Source organism: Ursus maritimus, unplaced genomic scaffold (assembly GCF_017311325.1).
Source record: "Ursus maritimus isolate PB19 unplaced genomic scaffold, ASM1731132v1 scaffold_9, whole genome shotgun sequence".
NCBI lineage: Eukaryota > Metazoa > Chordata > Mammalia > Carnivora > Ursidae > Ursus > Ursus maritimus.
This window is the reverse complement of record NW_024427107.1, coordinates 23,337,177-23,353,950: the sequence shown is the minus strand read 5'-3', so window position 1 is coordinate 23,353,950 and position 16,774 is coordinate 23,337,177. Positions and strand designations below refer to the sequence as shown.

The 16,774-nt window shown below is 35.0% G+C and overlaps 1 protein-coding gene and 1 pseudogene across 4 annotated transcripts in view; one reads left to right on the top strand and one right to left on the bottom strand.

The window, feature by feature from the left end:
* The window catches only part of STAU2 (staufen double-stranded RNA binding protein 2), a 313,767-nt gene that overhangs the window by 83,789 nt on the left and 213,204 nt on the right, over positions 1-16,774 (top strand). The window lies entirely within an intron of this gene.
* LOC121101643 lies at positions 9,580-11,256 on the bottom strand (annotated as a pseudogene).

Here is a 16,774-nt window from a genome sequence, read left to right as displayed (position 1 = left end):
TCCTTAATATTCAGTCACTTTTTGTATGTTTTTTTTTTCAACTATTGATTTTTGGCAAAAGGTTTGTGAAGTTTTTAATGTTAATTGGATTTAGAAAGAAATTTAAGTATGGTTTTTAATGCAAGTGCTGTGACTATTAAATAATGAGAGTTTATGTTACATGTTTATAGAAGTTACTGCAATAATAGGATTTCTTGGAAATGGAATATTGTGTCTAATAAATTCTGGGCAAGATTTTGGGTGAGCATCAGAATAGGCCATGTTCCAAAGTTTGTTTTTATGTTGGTTACTGGAAACTTAGAATGTATTTCTCATAGAAAGATTGTGGTAAATTGTGGCAGAGTTCCCAGGATAGCCCATAAAAGCTCTTTTTAATTATAGTGAACAGTACACCTTGTAAATAGTTCTAAATTCGGTTTCCAAGGAACATTTTCCCCTAAATGCCATCTGATCAATAGCATTGAGCATCTTGCAACTCTAACAGCAGCTGGAGTAGAAAAGAAACGAAGATTTCAGATACATCAGAGATAATGGAGAGAGACACTGTCTCCCTTCACAGCTTTACTTTCAAATTGTTTATTAATAGGAGCAAGTTGAGTCAGTCCAAGGAAAGGCCAGTGCCTTAAGTGCTAGACATGCTTTAGAAGAAGGCTTAAAGACAGCACTAGGTAAAATGAGATGCAGAAGTGTCCGGTGGGCATCTGAAGATGGAAAAAGTGACAGAGGCACTGACTTAGCTACCCGAGGGCATAATGGGTAGGATGTGCCTTATTTGTAGCAGTGGTATTGAATCGAATGTTTAGTGTCATCTGAAGTTGGGAAGGGTGGAGATGGCATGCTAGAACAAAAAAAGGGAAATTTCTAGTTTAAAAATAAAATCCACATTGTCCAAATTTGGTTTTGTACAAGGGTTCTAATCTCTCCACATGGTTGCCAGACTTAACTGTTTTCTGATTTTTTGACAGTGGTCATCCTAATGAGTGTGAAGTGGTCCATCCAATTTTAACACCACCTCTCAGTTCCCAATTTTTGTCTGGGGACACTTTTTTCTTCTTTTTTCTCTCTCTCACTGAAACTAGGAATGTATTTATTCCTAGGTTGATTCATTCAATATGTTGGTGCCAATCAGTAGTTCTTGAGAAATGAGATGCTGGTGAACGTGAAGATAGGTAGGACACTGCCCTTCCTCTTGAGCTCACAGCCTAGTAGGAGAGGATAGGTGATTATAACAATGATAAATGCCATAATGGTGATTACAGCAGACACCTCAAAAGTACATTAGAAAGTTATTGGGACACCTGAGTGGCTTAGTCGGATAAGCATCTGCCTTCGGCTCAGGTCATGATCCCAGGGTCCTGGGATTGAGCTCTACCTTGGGCTTCTTGCTCAGTGGGGAGCCTGCTTCTCCCTCTGCCTGCTGCTCCCCCTGCTTTGTGCTCTCTCTCTCTCTGACAAATAAAGAAATAAAATCTTAAAAAACAAAAAAGAAAATACATTAGAAGATTATTTAACTTCTTTAACACCAAGATCAGTTATGAGGCACACCATCTCCAAAACTGTTCAGCATTGTCCTAGACAGATGAGCTAATGCAGTTAGAGAAAAGAGAATAATTTAGAGACATAAGTTTATAAAAATATTTCAAACAGTAAAATAATTCAGTAAGGTAGCATAATGTAAAATTAACATCTAGAGTCAATAGCCTTCAAATATACAAAGAAGTATTAGGTAGAGTATATAATGGTAGAGAGAACTCAATTTGTAATAACAAGAAGATAAAATACTGAGGGATGAACTTATGAGGATATGTGCAGAAATACTTGAGGAAAATTTTGGAGTACTCTTGAAAGACAAAAAAGTACACTTCAGCAAATGAAAAGACATTGTTCTTGCCTAGGTTAGTTCAACATCATAAAAGCTAGTTCAAAAAATAAAGAAATGAAAGTACAGAAAAAGAAATAATGAAGATTAAAATAGAAATGACAAAGGAAATTAGAACAGAGAAAATTTTTAACAAATTACAAGAGACTACAGACTTTTATACAAATATATTTGAAAGCCTAGATGATATAGATAATGTCCCGGAGAAATACTGTTTACCAAAATTGGCCCCTTAGAAATAGAAAGCTTAAATGCATCAATATTCGTTGAAAAAATAGAGAAAGTTAATAAACCCACACAAAAGGACCGGGCCCATAGAGTTTCACAGAGGTAGCCTATCTACCAAATTATCAAAGACCAGGTAGTCTTACTGTTCTATAGAGTAGACTAGACAGAGATAGAGACAAAGGGGAATATCCAAATATTAGTTTATATAAATTTAAAGCAAAGGAGTCAAGTGGGGGGAAAGAAAAAGGAAGGGGAATTTGTAAATTCTCTTTATAAAACAAGTCTAACATTGTTACCTAAACCTAGTAAAGACAGTACAGAAAAGGAAATTGAAATTTAATACCGAGTATAAAAAATGTAAGAAAAACAACGCATGAGCAAATAGAATCTAATACCAAGTTAGTAATAATAATTTGAGAAAAGCTTCTTGAGTTGAATTTAATTCACTGATTCTAATGCTTTCATTTTTATTGATATAATTATTAAAGGCCGTGAACTTTCCTCTGATGATTGCTTTACTTGTGTCCTATAGATCCAGTTATATAGTATTGTCAGTATCATTTTTGTTATTAATTCTGTAATTTCAGTTTGTATTTTCCTGTTACTGTAGAAGTTGTTCAATAAAACTTTCATTTGGGGTGCCTGGGTGGCTCAGTTGTTAAGTGTCTGCCTTCGGCTCAGGTCATGATCCCACGGTCCTGAGCAGGTCGAGCCTTGCGTTAGGCTCCCTGCTCAGCAGGAAGCCTGCTTCTCCCCCTCCCACTCCCCCTGCTGGTATTCCCTCTCTCACTGTGTCTCTCTCTGTCCAATAAATAAATAAATAAAATCTTAAAATAATAATAACAAATAAAGCTTTCATTTTCAGGTAAAAGGGTTTTTTTTTTTCATTTTACAATTTTGTTATTCCTAGTTTATCACTTTGTGATCCAAGACTGTTTTTTGTGAAGTTTTTTGTTTTTTGTAATATTTCTACTTGATGGCACTTACTCATGCTTCCTTTGAGACTTAATGTGGAATCAGTGAGAATATTGCATATGCACTTGAGAAGTATAAAGGATATGAAGTTTGATGTATATATGATCTTCCATAAGATTTTTGTTGTTTAGGTCTTTACTTTTTTTTTTTTTGTCTACTTGATCTGACTTGTACCAAGATTGGTATATTAAAATGTCTTAGTATTTAGCTTAGTATTAGCTTCTATCTATATCTCCTTGCATCTCCTGTAGTTTTTGCTTTATAAAAGTATTTGCTGTGTTATTTGGCACATAGATATACATAAGTGTTACATATTACTGGACACTGCAGATTCTAGCATTAGAAAATGTCCTTTACAGTAATGCATTTTATTTCTTTTAAAGATTTTATTTGAGAGAGAGAGAGAGTGAGAGAGAGAGAGTGAGAGAGAGAGAGCAAGAGCAGGGCGGGGAGGAGCAGAGGGAGAAGGAGAAACAGACTCCCCCCTGAGCAGGGCGCCTGCCGTGGGGCTTGATCCTAAGACCCTGGGATGATGGTCTGAGCTGAAGGCAGGAGCTTAACTGCCTGAGCCACCAAGGCACCTCACATTAATGCATTTTAGATGGAATTCTCCTTTGATACCAGGATTACAATCTCTATGTTTTTAAAATTTCCATTAGCCTAGTATACTTTTGTCTGTCCTTTTATTTTTGGTCTTTCTCTGTTTTCGGTATGCTATTGCATATAGCATATATTTGGGTGGTGCTTTGTGAGACTAATTTAAAAATCTTATTCTTTTAAGCCCAGTACATATTTTACTTGAGAAACAAAGTCAGACTTTTTTTTGAGTCTAATTTGGATTGGTTGATCGTATGTACTCTTGGATGTTAACCATAAATTAAATGAGTTAAGTCTGCTATCCCAGATTTTGGTGAAAATATATATGAAGTACATGATAAGATAAAAGCATTTTATAAAACAAATATTGTATCAGCAGAAAGATATTGAAATTAACAGTATTTTAATATTTTTACCCTTTCTGAGTATATCAAATTAAAGATGCTGCTGCTAGGTGAAAGGATAATTGATATAATTAATAGTCATATGATATGTCTTAGGAATGCCTTTTTGGACTTCCTTGAAATTGAGAAGCTGAATACTTGTGATAAACATGTAACACATCCTACTGCAAGTCAGTAGTTTCTAGTTTTTTGCTTTCAACAAATTGCAAGAGGATCTAGTCAAGTTATCAGTTGCCATGTCATTAAAAGCAATTTCTGATGGTGGATCACAATATTAAGTGTGACACAAAATATTTTTTGCTATAACAAAAGTCAGGGGTGATTTACCTCTTCATGTGAATAATATTTCTCAGTGATTAGTGATACCTAGGAAACTGTGAAATCAGAATAAAATTGAGAAGTATTCTTTCCTATCCTTCTCACTGAGAAGCATACCCACTAAAATTTTACTGTTTACAAATTATTCATTGAAGTGTAAAATATTTATGTTGTTCCATTTATTATCTACTAATAACAATTGCAGTAATGACTCATTCCAGATTTTTAAAAAACTTGTATGTGCTTATGGTGACAGGAAATACAAACGTCTAAAATTTTTAATTAATATCCATATTTTTGATGCATAGGATTATGATAGAATGAGCAATAAAAGACTTCCAGGTGTAAAAGTTAACGGTATAAAATTCCATGGAGAAAGTGGAATAAGATGCAAGTTCAAGAAGAAAAAAAATGATATATAAAATTCTTTATACACTGAAGGGAATTTTTGTGTTTTTGAGGGTAGATATCAACTTGTTAGGGTACATTTAGAGGAGTGACATAGCACTTTAATTTTAAATTGCCAATATTTATAGTAAACCAGAAACTATATTTTTTTAAGTATTTAAGCTACTGAAAAATTATAGATGCTAATGAAATTTTAGGTGTAATAAAAATATGCAAGAATATATGTAGTTTTCAGAATTCCTTTATGGGGTATGAGCATTGAGTTTGAAGACCATTGCTGTAGCCTTATTTGAAGAGAAGCTGAATTAGAGATGGCTATTGTGGAATGCACTTAGGTGGTGTATATTTTTATCTTGATTTTCACGTGGATCGGCAAATGTGGTAATATGATGAAAATGGCTTGATAATTTAAAAGTCTTGAACAAAACTATAATGGTCATAGTTAATTTTTTGAACTCCATCACACCCAGAAGTGAAATCTTATTTTCCATCGATGTTGTTTAATATAATTCTTCCATTTATAATTAATAAAATTGTATTCATCATCAGTATTTCTGGTATAGTACAGGTAAAAATACTTATCTTGAACCATTAGAGGGCAGCATGAATTTATGTTTGGAATTAGCTTTCACAAATATATAAATGCTTTTGAGTCACAGGATTAATGTAAGCATCTTTTAAATAAACTATGAAGATTTTTAGTTAAAACTAAAATCTTTCATTCTAAACTTATATTTACCTTGATTTTCATCTGAAGAATTACCTAAGTCAGTATTATAAGATGCTCCATGAAAAAAGGATGTGAAGACAAATTTGGGAAATGTTGGACACTTTATCCCTCTTAAGGATTCTTTAAAGATTCTTGAAGATGTCATGAAGAAAACTGTGTATCTTGGTGGTTCCAACCCTGTCTGAACATCAGGCTCTCCTGAAAAGGTTTAGCAAGTCTGATGCCAGACTCTATCTAGACTAATTAAATCAGAATTTCTGGTTGGGGAATTTGAACACCAGTGTTTTAAAAAGTTCCCCAGGTAATTCTAATGCCCAGCCATTGCAATAGCAACCCAAAAACACGTTACCCTCTGTTAACATCAATGATTATTTTATGATATGCTGGTTTAAGTAGTCCTAGAACTTTGGAAAGACTTGAAGTAGAAGGTAAAAATTATAGTTAACCACAGTCCTCAGGGAATCAGTTGTTCCGGACAGCTAGATTTTCCAAATTGCTGAGGGTTTACCTGTTCTTGGAAATTAAGACTTTTCTTATTTCGGTAATTTAAATTTTTCTAAAAGTTATGGCACACATTCTTATATTAAAAATGCCACAGTTACGAGCATAAAGACTCGTGTTGACTCAGTGTTAGACTTATAAATGACAAATGTTAAGTCTTGCAAGATGAATACATGATGTGTTCTTATGTCAGATACTCCTAGACATCTGTCTCTTGAGTACCCAAGTCTGCTTTTGTTACTTTCTAATTCATCGTTGGCAGTCAGATTGTCATCTTATTTCTTGTTGCATGTCAATGTACTCTCGTGTAGCAGTGCTTCCCCTCTTTAACCTCTTTAATGCTCTTAAACTGCTGTTGTCTTGTAAATTGGTATGGCAGTTAGCATTGGGAGCAAAGAGTAACAAGGCTTGAATTAGGCTCTAAGGTAATCCTGTTAAGTGTGAAGTACTGAGGTTTATTTGGTTCATGGATTTTTTTGACTTCAAGATTTATTTTTCCCTTCATACATTTTAAGTTTCTTCTGCATTTCCGGTAGAATGAAGTTGTCAGTTAGTTGAATACAGTTTGGTGAATTTATAAAGATACATAATCGCATGAAATACTTTGGGAATGAACAGAAATAACAATTGCTTTAATAAATTTCATAAAAGTACTTTTTTATACTTTAAAGAAAGGGTTCATTTGTGTATGATTTTCCCCTTTCTTTTGTTTGACCTTAGTTTTCTCTTTCTGTTTCTTAAAAGGAGAGAGAGAGAGAGAGAAACTTACTTTCCAAAATGAGAAGATTTGCATGTGTATTCTTATTAAATTGCCAATTTTGATCATTTTTTTCATCTCCCCTCTACAAAGGTGTTCCTTTATTGACTTGACTTTTTTATTTGGTATTGCTTCTCTTTTCCCATCTAGAATCTGTATGTACTTTTTTTTCCTGTTTGTTTTAATTTCCTTTTGTCTCCAGATTCTCTTCTTGGGAACCAAAAAGCAGACTTTTTTTTTGTAGCTTTTTAAGTTTTAGATGTAACAATCTCTGTTCCCTGTTTTAAAGGAAGGAAAGGAATGAAGGGAGGAAGGGAGGAAGAAGGGAGGAAGGAAGGGAGAAAGAAAGAAAAGGAAAGGAAAGAAGGGCGCCTGGGTGGTTCCGTTGGTTAAGTGTCAGGTCATGATCCCAGAGTTCCAGGATCGAGCCTCGAATTGGGCTCCCTGCCCAGCAGTCTGCTTCTCCCTCTGCCCCTCACCCTGCTCGTGCTCTCTCTCTCTTGCTCTCTCAAATAAGTAAATAAAATCTTTAAAAGAAAAGAAAAAAGAAAAAAAAGAGGGAGGACTGCAGGATATTTTTCTTTGGTTTTTCCTGATAGTTGAGTATTGAAAGTCAACAGAGATAGAGGTTCGTTCCTCCTAAATATTTTTTAACATTATTGTGTGAAGTATAAGCAGTAAGTATGCTCAATAGTAAAAGGACAAACAATTCAATAGAAAATAGGGAAAGGACATTAAGAGACATTTCACCAAAGAAGGCATATGGATGGCAAAAAAATAATGAAAAGATGTTCAACATCTCTAGCCATTAGGGAAATATAAATTAAGACCATGATGATGTGTTACTACTTACTTACCAGAATGGTGAAATAATGACAACACATGCTGGTAAGAATGAGGAGAAACAATCTCTCATACATTTCTGGTTGTGATGCAAAATGGCTCAGCCACTCTGGACAATAGTTTGGAAGTTTCCTATAAAACTAAACATACATTTACCACGTGACCCAGTTATCATACTCCTGAGCATCTGTTCCAGAGAAATTAAAGTTTATGTTCATATAAAAACTATATGCAAATGTTCATGTAGTTTTTATATGAACATAAATAATCACTGCTTTAGCTTAGCTTACAAATTTTGATATGTTATATTTAATTTGCATTCAGTTCAGTGTATTTTAAAAATATTTCCCTTGATACTTCTTTTTTAACCTGTGCATTATTTTAGAAGTGTATTGTCTAGCTTCCAAGTGTTTGGAGATTTTTCCTCTTAATTTTCTGTTGTTCATGTTTAGTCTGTTTGCATTATGGTCAGAGAACACACTCTGTCCTTTTACTTCTGTTAAATTTGTTGTGGTTTGTTTTATGGCTCAGGATATGGTCTGTTTTGGTATATGTTCCATGAGTACTTGAAAGGAATATGTATTCTGCCATTGTTGGTAGTGTGTTCTATAAATATTGATTACATTCTGTTAGTAAATAATGTTGTTGAGCTTGTCTGGGTTTTTTTGCTGATTTTCTATCTGGTTGTTCTGTGAGTTGTGGTGAGAAGCTAATTGAAGTCTCCAAATACAATTGTGGATTTGCCTATTTCTCTTTCAATTCTATCAGTTTTGCTTTACACAATTTGCAGCCGTGTTTGGTGGAAACACTTAGGATTGATATGTTGTCTTGGTGGATTGACCTTTTAATCCGTAATGTTTATGTTCCTTTTTGTTTTGTTTCTGGTAATTTTCTTTGCTCTGACATCTGCTCTGTCTGGTACTAAAATAACCAATACTGCTTTATTTTGATTAATGTGTATATGATACATTTTTCCAGTCCTTTTACTCTCTACTTGTAATCTTGTTTTTTATGTGAGTTTCTTTTAGACAGCATATATTCAGGTCATGTTTTCAAAATCACTTTGCCAATCTCTGTCTTCTAGTTGGAATATTTTGACCATTTATATTTAATGTGATTATGGGTATATTAAGGCCTCAGTCTACCATTCTATTTTATTTTTTATTTAATTTCATTTCACTTATTTCTGTTTTTCCTTTCTCTGTCTTCTTTTTCCTGCTTTACTTGAGTTAATTGTATTTTTTTAGAATTCCATTTTATCTTGGTATTTCAGGGTGTATCTCTTTAATAAAATATGTATAGAGTTTTTTAGTGCTCTAGGTATTATGTTATACATACATAATTTATTAGTCTATTGGTGTTGACATTTTACCAGTATAAGTTAAAATTACTTTAAGCTTCCTTTAAGTCCCTTTATCCTCTCATTTGTAATGACATATTTTCTCTATGTACTTTGAAAACCATATCAGCCAATATTATGATTTTTTCTTTAGATATCAAATATAATGTAGAAACTACAAGAAGAGAAAGAAAATTTCCTCTGTTTACCCATAATTTTTCCTCATTCTGTTTTCCTTTCAGATGTTCCAAGAGTCTTTTTTTTTTCATTTTAAGAACTTTCTTTTTTTTTTTTTTTAAAGATTTTATTTATTTATTTAACAGAGATAGAGACAGCCAGCGAGAGAGGGAACACAAGCAGGGGGATTGGGAGAGGAAGAAGCAGGCTCATAGCAGAGGAGCCTGATGTGGGGCTCGAACCCAGAACGCTGGGATCACGCCCTGAGCCGAAGGCAGACGCTTAACCGCTGTGCCACCCAGGCGCCCCTCATTTTAAGAACTTTCTGTTTCTGTTGTTTTAGGGTAGGTGCACTTGCAATACATTCTTTTAGTTTTCCTTTCTCTGAAGATGCCTTGATTTTTCCTTCATTCCTGAAGGATAAGTTTATTTGGTATAGAATTTTGTATTGATTTTTTTTTTCCTAGCACATAATAAATGTTATATCACTTCTCTTCTGGCCTTCATGGTTTCTGATGTGATATCCATTATTTTTCCTTTATTGGTAAAATATGGTAAGGTATTATTTCTCCATTGTGGCTTTCAAGATCTTTTGACTTTAGGTTTCAGGAATTTGTCTTGGTATGGATTTCTTTGGGTTTTTTACTCTTTGGGATTTTCTAAGATTCATGGAATCTGTAAATTTATATACCTTTTGATAAACATGAATTATTTTCAGCCATTATTTTAGGGGGATGATTTTCAACCTTACAAGCTTTTTCTCTTTTTCTGAGATAGCAGTTACACAAATGTTAGATCTTTTGTGATAGCCCTGTATTTCTCTGAGATTTTGTTCATTTTTTTCCCCTGCATATTTTCTATCATTCGTATTGGGGAATTCATATTGTTCTATTTTCACATTCATTGATTCCTTTTTTTTGGGGGGGAGTCCAGAAAAATTTAGCAGGTTTATTTATAATTGTTATAAAGTTGAACTGCTGAAATGTGTTCACTGAGACATTTTGACTTTCATTAGTGCTTTATGTCCTTGTATTTATATTAAAATTCACATGCAAATGAAAATGGAAAAACTGCCAGTACCTGATTTCGTCCCCTATTTTTCCACTTGCAGTCATATACTTAGGTACCTTTTGATTCTGTGGGGAAAAATGTCTAACATTCAGAACTACCAATAACAGTAAGAGGAGTTTTTTTTTTTTTTTTTTAAAGAATGAAATGTTTTCCATCATAGATTCTTAAGCACATTCTCCACATATGCAGAGCCTAGCTTGGATGTCTTTTGGCATAATTGTTACACGTTTGGCATGGATAGCACACAAGTTAGTGTCTTCAGAGATGCCCACCAGATAGGCCTGTTTGTCTCCTGCAACGCACCAATAGCTGCACTGTGGAAGCACAAATCTGTTTTGAAGTCCTGAGCAATTTCTCACACCAGATACTGGAAAAGAATTTTGTGGATCAGAAGTTCAGTGGACTTTTTTTTTTTTTTTAAAGATTTTATTTATTTATTTACTTGAGAAAGAGAGAGCGTGCATGTGCATGACCGGGGGAGGGGGGAGGGGAAAAGGGATAGGGAGAGAGAATCTCAAGCAGACTTAGTGCTCAGCATCGAGCCCGACATAGGGCTTGATCTCACGACCCTGAGATCATGACCCGAGCCAAAATCAAGAGTCAGTCACTTAACTGACTGAGCCATCCAGGTACCCCCAGTGGACTTCTGATAACGTCTAATTTCACTGAGGGCCACAGTACCAGGCCTGTAACGATGAGGTTTCTTCACAGTCCAGTAGAGGTTGCACTCTTAACAGCGGCTTTCGTAGCCAGTTGCTTCCTCGGTGCTTCACCACCAGTGGATTTGTGGGCAGTCCGTTTTGTAGGAGCCATGGTACAGAGACCTCCTTACTTACTCCCCTTCTCCTTTGACTGGAGTTCTGTGAACTAGAGGTGGCACGGAAGCAGCTGTGAACACCTCACATTCCTTGAGTCTTATCACTGTCATCTATATTCTGCTGTTGAGCCCGTCTAATGAATATTTCATTTTGGTTATTGTGTTTTTTTAGTTCTAAAATTTCCATTTGGTTGTTTATATTATCTGGTTGTTTTTTTCTGGAACTAGACTTTCTGTTTCTTTGCTGAGACTTTCTACTTTTTCATTTGTTTCAAGTGTGTTTGTAGTTGTTTATTGAAGTATTTTTATGATGGCTGCCCTAAAATACTTGTCAGGTGATTTCATCTTATCATCTTGATTTGGTATCTGGTGATGGTCTTTCCTCATTTAAGTTGAGCTTTTCCTGGTTCTTGGTATGATGGATGATACTGACAGAATCTGGATATTGTGGGTATTTTGTTATGGGACTGTGGATCTTATTGTTAGTAGCCTTCTGCTGATGCTGCACCAGCCAGAGATGAGGAATCTATCATGTTTATGCTAGGTCTGGATGGAAATTCAGGTTCTGCACTTTGCCTCATTGACACCTTGTTACTTCACTTGGCCTTTGACACCATTCCAGCAGGGAAAAGGAACTTTTCATTACAGCTGGGGGAGGATGGGAGTCTAGGTTCCTTACTTAGCCTTTGGTGACAGAGATCAGATGGGGTTGCAGCTTTTTTTGTGGTGTATTGCTGGAGTAAGACAGTTATTGTCTAGACACTTTGTCCTGGACAGTTGCCCTTTTCCTGGTTCTTTTGCTAGAGAAAATGAGCTTGCTGTGTGTTTTTTGGTTTTTGTTGTTTTTGTCTGTACACATTGATGCTTTCAGGCTGCCGGCTTCTCTAGCACCCAGTTTGGGATGTAATAGGTCAAAAAGGAATCCCGGGGAACTCATTGTAATGTATTGTTCCTTTGGTCTCAGGTTCTCTAGCTAGTCTTCTTCCAACTTGCAAAATTTATTATGTTTATTGTATATATAATGATCTGAAATTTAGCTGTACTTAGCATTAGGAATGGGGAGAATTATGTCTACTCTGTTTTGTCCTAGGATGACCATCCTTACTTCCTTTGCTATGTATAAATTTTGCTTAGACTTTAAGAGTAAAGCATCGTTTATAGTTAATTTATTTTTCAGTAAAGAGTGAAATTAAAAAAATTTTTTTTAAAAAGAGTGAGATTTGTATTTGTATTTTATTGGTGGAAATTATTTTCACAAAAGATTTTTGAATAATAGGACTACCAAAAGTGGAAAAGAAAATAAATGTCAGAATCTGGTTTTGCTGACAAAAAAATGACAGAAAGTTTAGTAAAATGCCCATTGCAAAATTCGTGTCCGATTTTGCATTTTGCCTCCTTAGCTCCTCACTTTGTTACTGCTTTCTAGGACAAGTGCATATAAACCTTTGGTTTAAAGAATCCTCTACAGTCTCATCTCCCAAAGTACTACTACTAACATTTTTATGTGCTTATGGAAGTCCCATATTCCCCTTCCACTTAAAAAGGTATCACAAGAATTTTCCTGTAACTGGATATACATTTGCTTAATATGTTTGCAAGGTATTATTGCACTGTAGTAATACACAATGATCTATTGTTATTTTCGTTGTGGAGTTTATTGCTAGTCACCATGAAATAACAGGCAGTAGCACAAATAACAAACATGGGGAAGTTAGAGAGGTTTCAGAACTTTTCAAACACAACAGCAGTTTAGTGTCTGTAGTTCCCATTTCTTTTTAGGGAGTATGAGAATAAAGCCATTTGGGACACTGATCCTGCTTGATAGGGTTCAGTGGACCTCCCACTTTTAAACTTACACTGTCAGAGGCCATAGGGACCTCTTCCTCTCTGACTGCTGCCTCCTAGCCTGAAGCTACTGTTAGGGCTAAACCCTAGGCACATGTACCATTTTGTCTTCAATGGATGTTTGGCGTTTCAGAGGACACCCAGATTAAATGTTCCACATCACCCATCCTCTGCCCCCATAGGAACGTTAATTCCCTGACATGGGAGTCAGATGTGAGTGATTTCCTTCTTTTATGTGTGTAATTAATACATGAGAGGCAATATTCATTGGAGTACTACGTATATGGGTTTAGGCTCTTCACCAAGTTTACTACACTGATCAAAGGATATAGCTACTTAGTGCGGAGAATGTTTCATTAGAATTTTATGTCTATTCTCAATTTAATGGAGGAGCTTTCAGGTGTCTGAAATCAGTAACCACAGGTAGAGGTTACTGCCACTTACCGAGATGTGGAAGAATGGAGGAAATAGATTTGAAGTGGGAATTAGGACTCCAGCATAATCGTGCCACTAAGACATCCAAAGGAGCTGTCGAGGATGTGTTTGATAGAGAAGACTGGACCTCAGAGGAGAGATCTAAATTAGAGAGGTAAATGTGGGAGCTGACTGCATATACAAGTGCCCTACAAGGCACTGCTCTACCAGGCCTCTCATTACCTCTTCATCTTCATCTACTGCTCTCACCATGCCAACTCTACTCCAGCCTCCTCGGCCACATTTTCTAAATGAGTCATCCATACTTACATTATAAAGGTACATTTATTTTTTATTCCCTCTCATTTGTCAAAGTCTAATGTGACCTTTTTGGTATGCCCCTTTCATGCCACTCTAGTTAAAATTGCATCCCACCTCACCCCACCCTAACATTCCTGGTTTCTTGCCTGGCATTTTCCTTTCTACCCCTTAGTATTGTCTGTATTAGCTTTGTGTAGTTGAAGTGTGTAAAACAGAGGAGCAATATGAGATTAAATTGGAGAGGGTAGGTAAGGGTTAGATCCTCCAGGGCTATCTTAAGAAATCTAGTCTTCATCTTAAGAGCAGTAGGAGATGCAGGTTTTTAAGGAGGAAGAAACGTAACCACATATGCATAGAGAGGGTAAGAGTGGTTATGGGTAGGTCAAGTAGGAGCCTATTGCAGTAGAATAAAAACAAAAAAGGACAAAGAAAAGAAAAAAGAAAACATTTAATGATCCAGGCACTCTGCTAGGTTGAAGAAATAAGGATGATAGAGCATGATTCTGTTTCCCACTTAAGGAGTTGAGTCTAGAAGGTTAGAAATATGATTTCAGTCCAAAGAGAAGTACTCTGAAAGTATTGTGAGAGCGTAAAGAGTACCTTTGGTCCTGATGGTTTAGATTTGTAAAACTGAATTTAATGTTTGAACAGCTTCCACAGAATTACTCCTTAGAAATAGTCTCACAGTTTTAAAATTTAGAACCCTAAAGGGTATTTACTTACCTCTACTGATGACAAAATTTTCCCAAGTGTGTTTTAAGGAATTTTAATTTTTTAGGATGTTAATAAGTATTGCTCAAAAAAAGTAATTGAGTAAGCTTTGAGAGTACTAATAAATCAAAGAATTTATTTATTGTAGGACTTCTCAGAACCCATGATCCTTAGGTACATTATAAATCTTCTAGAAATGTATATAATGTATATATTTCCCATACTTGTTTGACCATGGATCCTGTTATGTTAGTGAATCATCTGTGGATACAGAACAGACTTTAGGAAATGCTGGCTTCATGGTTGCTCAAGATATTAACAACTAGCTAAAAGTAAGTTACCATAATACAGTTTCTCGACTATGTGTCGCGTGATTTTCTAAGAGCGTTTTAGTGTAACATATAGAACAGCATGAACTATGAAAATGCCAAAATTCTTATGGCCACATTTTAATACTATTTTGTATGTGGGGTGAATGAAATTCATGGTTTGGTATGACTATAATAACTCTATATAGCTCAGTGGGCAAATCTTATACAAAATGAGTTTAATTAATTCTCTGTGGTTGATCCATGAATGCGTAATGAAATAACACTTTTCTGTCTCTTTATAGTACTCTTTTTGTAGCTTTGAAACATTAAGAATACTTCATTTTGACTTTCTTAGCTTTGGTTCAGTTATTTTGGCAGGTAATGCTGTTTTAGAACTTAGTATATTATAAAAATAATGGTATAGTAAAAATGCAATAATATAAATATAAATAAATATAAAAATATTTATATTCTATTATGAAAAAGATCATTTAGAAAGTATAAGTAGTAACCACTCTTCCTGTACTTCTAGATCAGGGTTGGCAAACTACAGCCCCTGGCCAAATCCAGTCTGCTGCCTGTTTTTGTATGGTCCACAACCAAGGTCGTCTTCTAAAAATCATTGAAAACCAACAGAATAATATTTTGTGATGTGTGAAAGTTATACAAAATTCAGATTTCAGTAACCATAAATAAAGTTTTACTGAGCACAGCCATACTCCTTCATTTATGTACTGTCTGTGGTCCTTTCACTGTAACAGCAGTGTTGGAGTAGGTGTGACAGAAACCGTATGGCCTGCAAAGCCTGAAATATTTACTATCTGGCTCTTTAGAAAAAGTTTGCTGACTTTGGTCTAGATTAATGTGGTAATAGAGTTTATGGAGTTATTTTATAGAGTTTAAATATATGAAATATAGGAACTCATGTTTTATGTATGTCTAATTCTCTAAATAAGTATATTCTAATAATTTCCATTTATTTGTTCCTGCTGGTTCTCTTCTCTTTTTCTGGTAAAAGATACATGTTTTATTTTAATTTCAGTTAACTTCCTTCCTTTTTCCTATTGATCAGTAAACAGTGTAAAGCACATGGATTTAGAAGCATTTCATGTGTAGAATAATCAGAAATTTGGAATAATTGTGTATTTTCCCCATATACTGATTTGTGTGGGGGAACTGTTATATTTGAAGTTGACTTTGATAGACCTAAGTTGTTTTTCTTTTAATAATTATTTCAAATGACCACATAAGCAGCAGAATAGTATTCTTACTGGATTTAGTTGACCCAGTGAATCAGTAATTGATTGTTTTTTCCTAACTCAGCTAGAGTAAATATTCTTAATTTTAAGATTCTATTATGTATTCTGTTTGGTAGCTCTCTCTTGTTTCTTAAGAGAATTGATTTCAGTTTTGTTTTACAATTATAGGAATAGTTTGGCAGATGAATTTTTTCTTTTTGTAAATTTTATGTTTTAGTAGAAGTAAAAGTAATATCAAACCAGAGCAAGAATAATGGAATTACAGCTGTCTTGTTCAAAGTTACCTAAAACATGAAGTTAAGAAAGCAGCTTGAAATATGTAGGTACCTCTAAGGTGCTTAAACATGTCCTTTTCAATATATTTAGTTCCATTTATAGTACAGAAATTTGTTTTCATCCTGGGTCATCTGAGAGGGTTGTAGAGAATAGGTACCAGGTATAGCTCATTAACCCCTCACTATTAACACTTCTCTTATGAAGAAAAATTGCTGTATGTAGCTAGACATCCATATTTTCCATTGTAGCATCTCTTTCCTTTCCCAGGTCTTTTTTATTTTATTTTTTAAGATTTGTTTATTAGAGAGAGGCTGGGGGGTAGGCGCAGAGGGAGATGGAGAGAGAATCTTAAGCAGACTCTGTTCTGAGCGCAGAGACCGAGATGGGGCTTGATCTCAGGACCCTGAGATCACAACCTGAGCTGAAACCAAGAGTCGGACACTTAACCGACTGAGCCACCCAGGCGCCCCTCCTAGCTTTTCATAATAAATTTTCCTTATTATTACAAAGGAAACCAGGATCACGTCCTCCCTTCAAAGAGCATAGAAACATACACAATCCCCATGGTTACAGAATTTCTGAGTATTCACAAG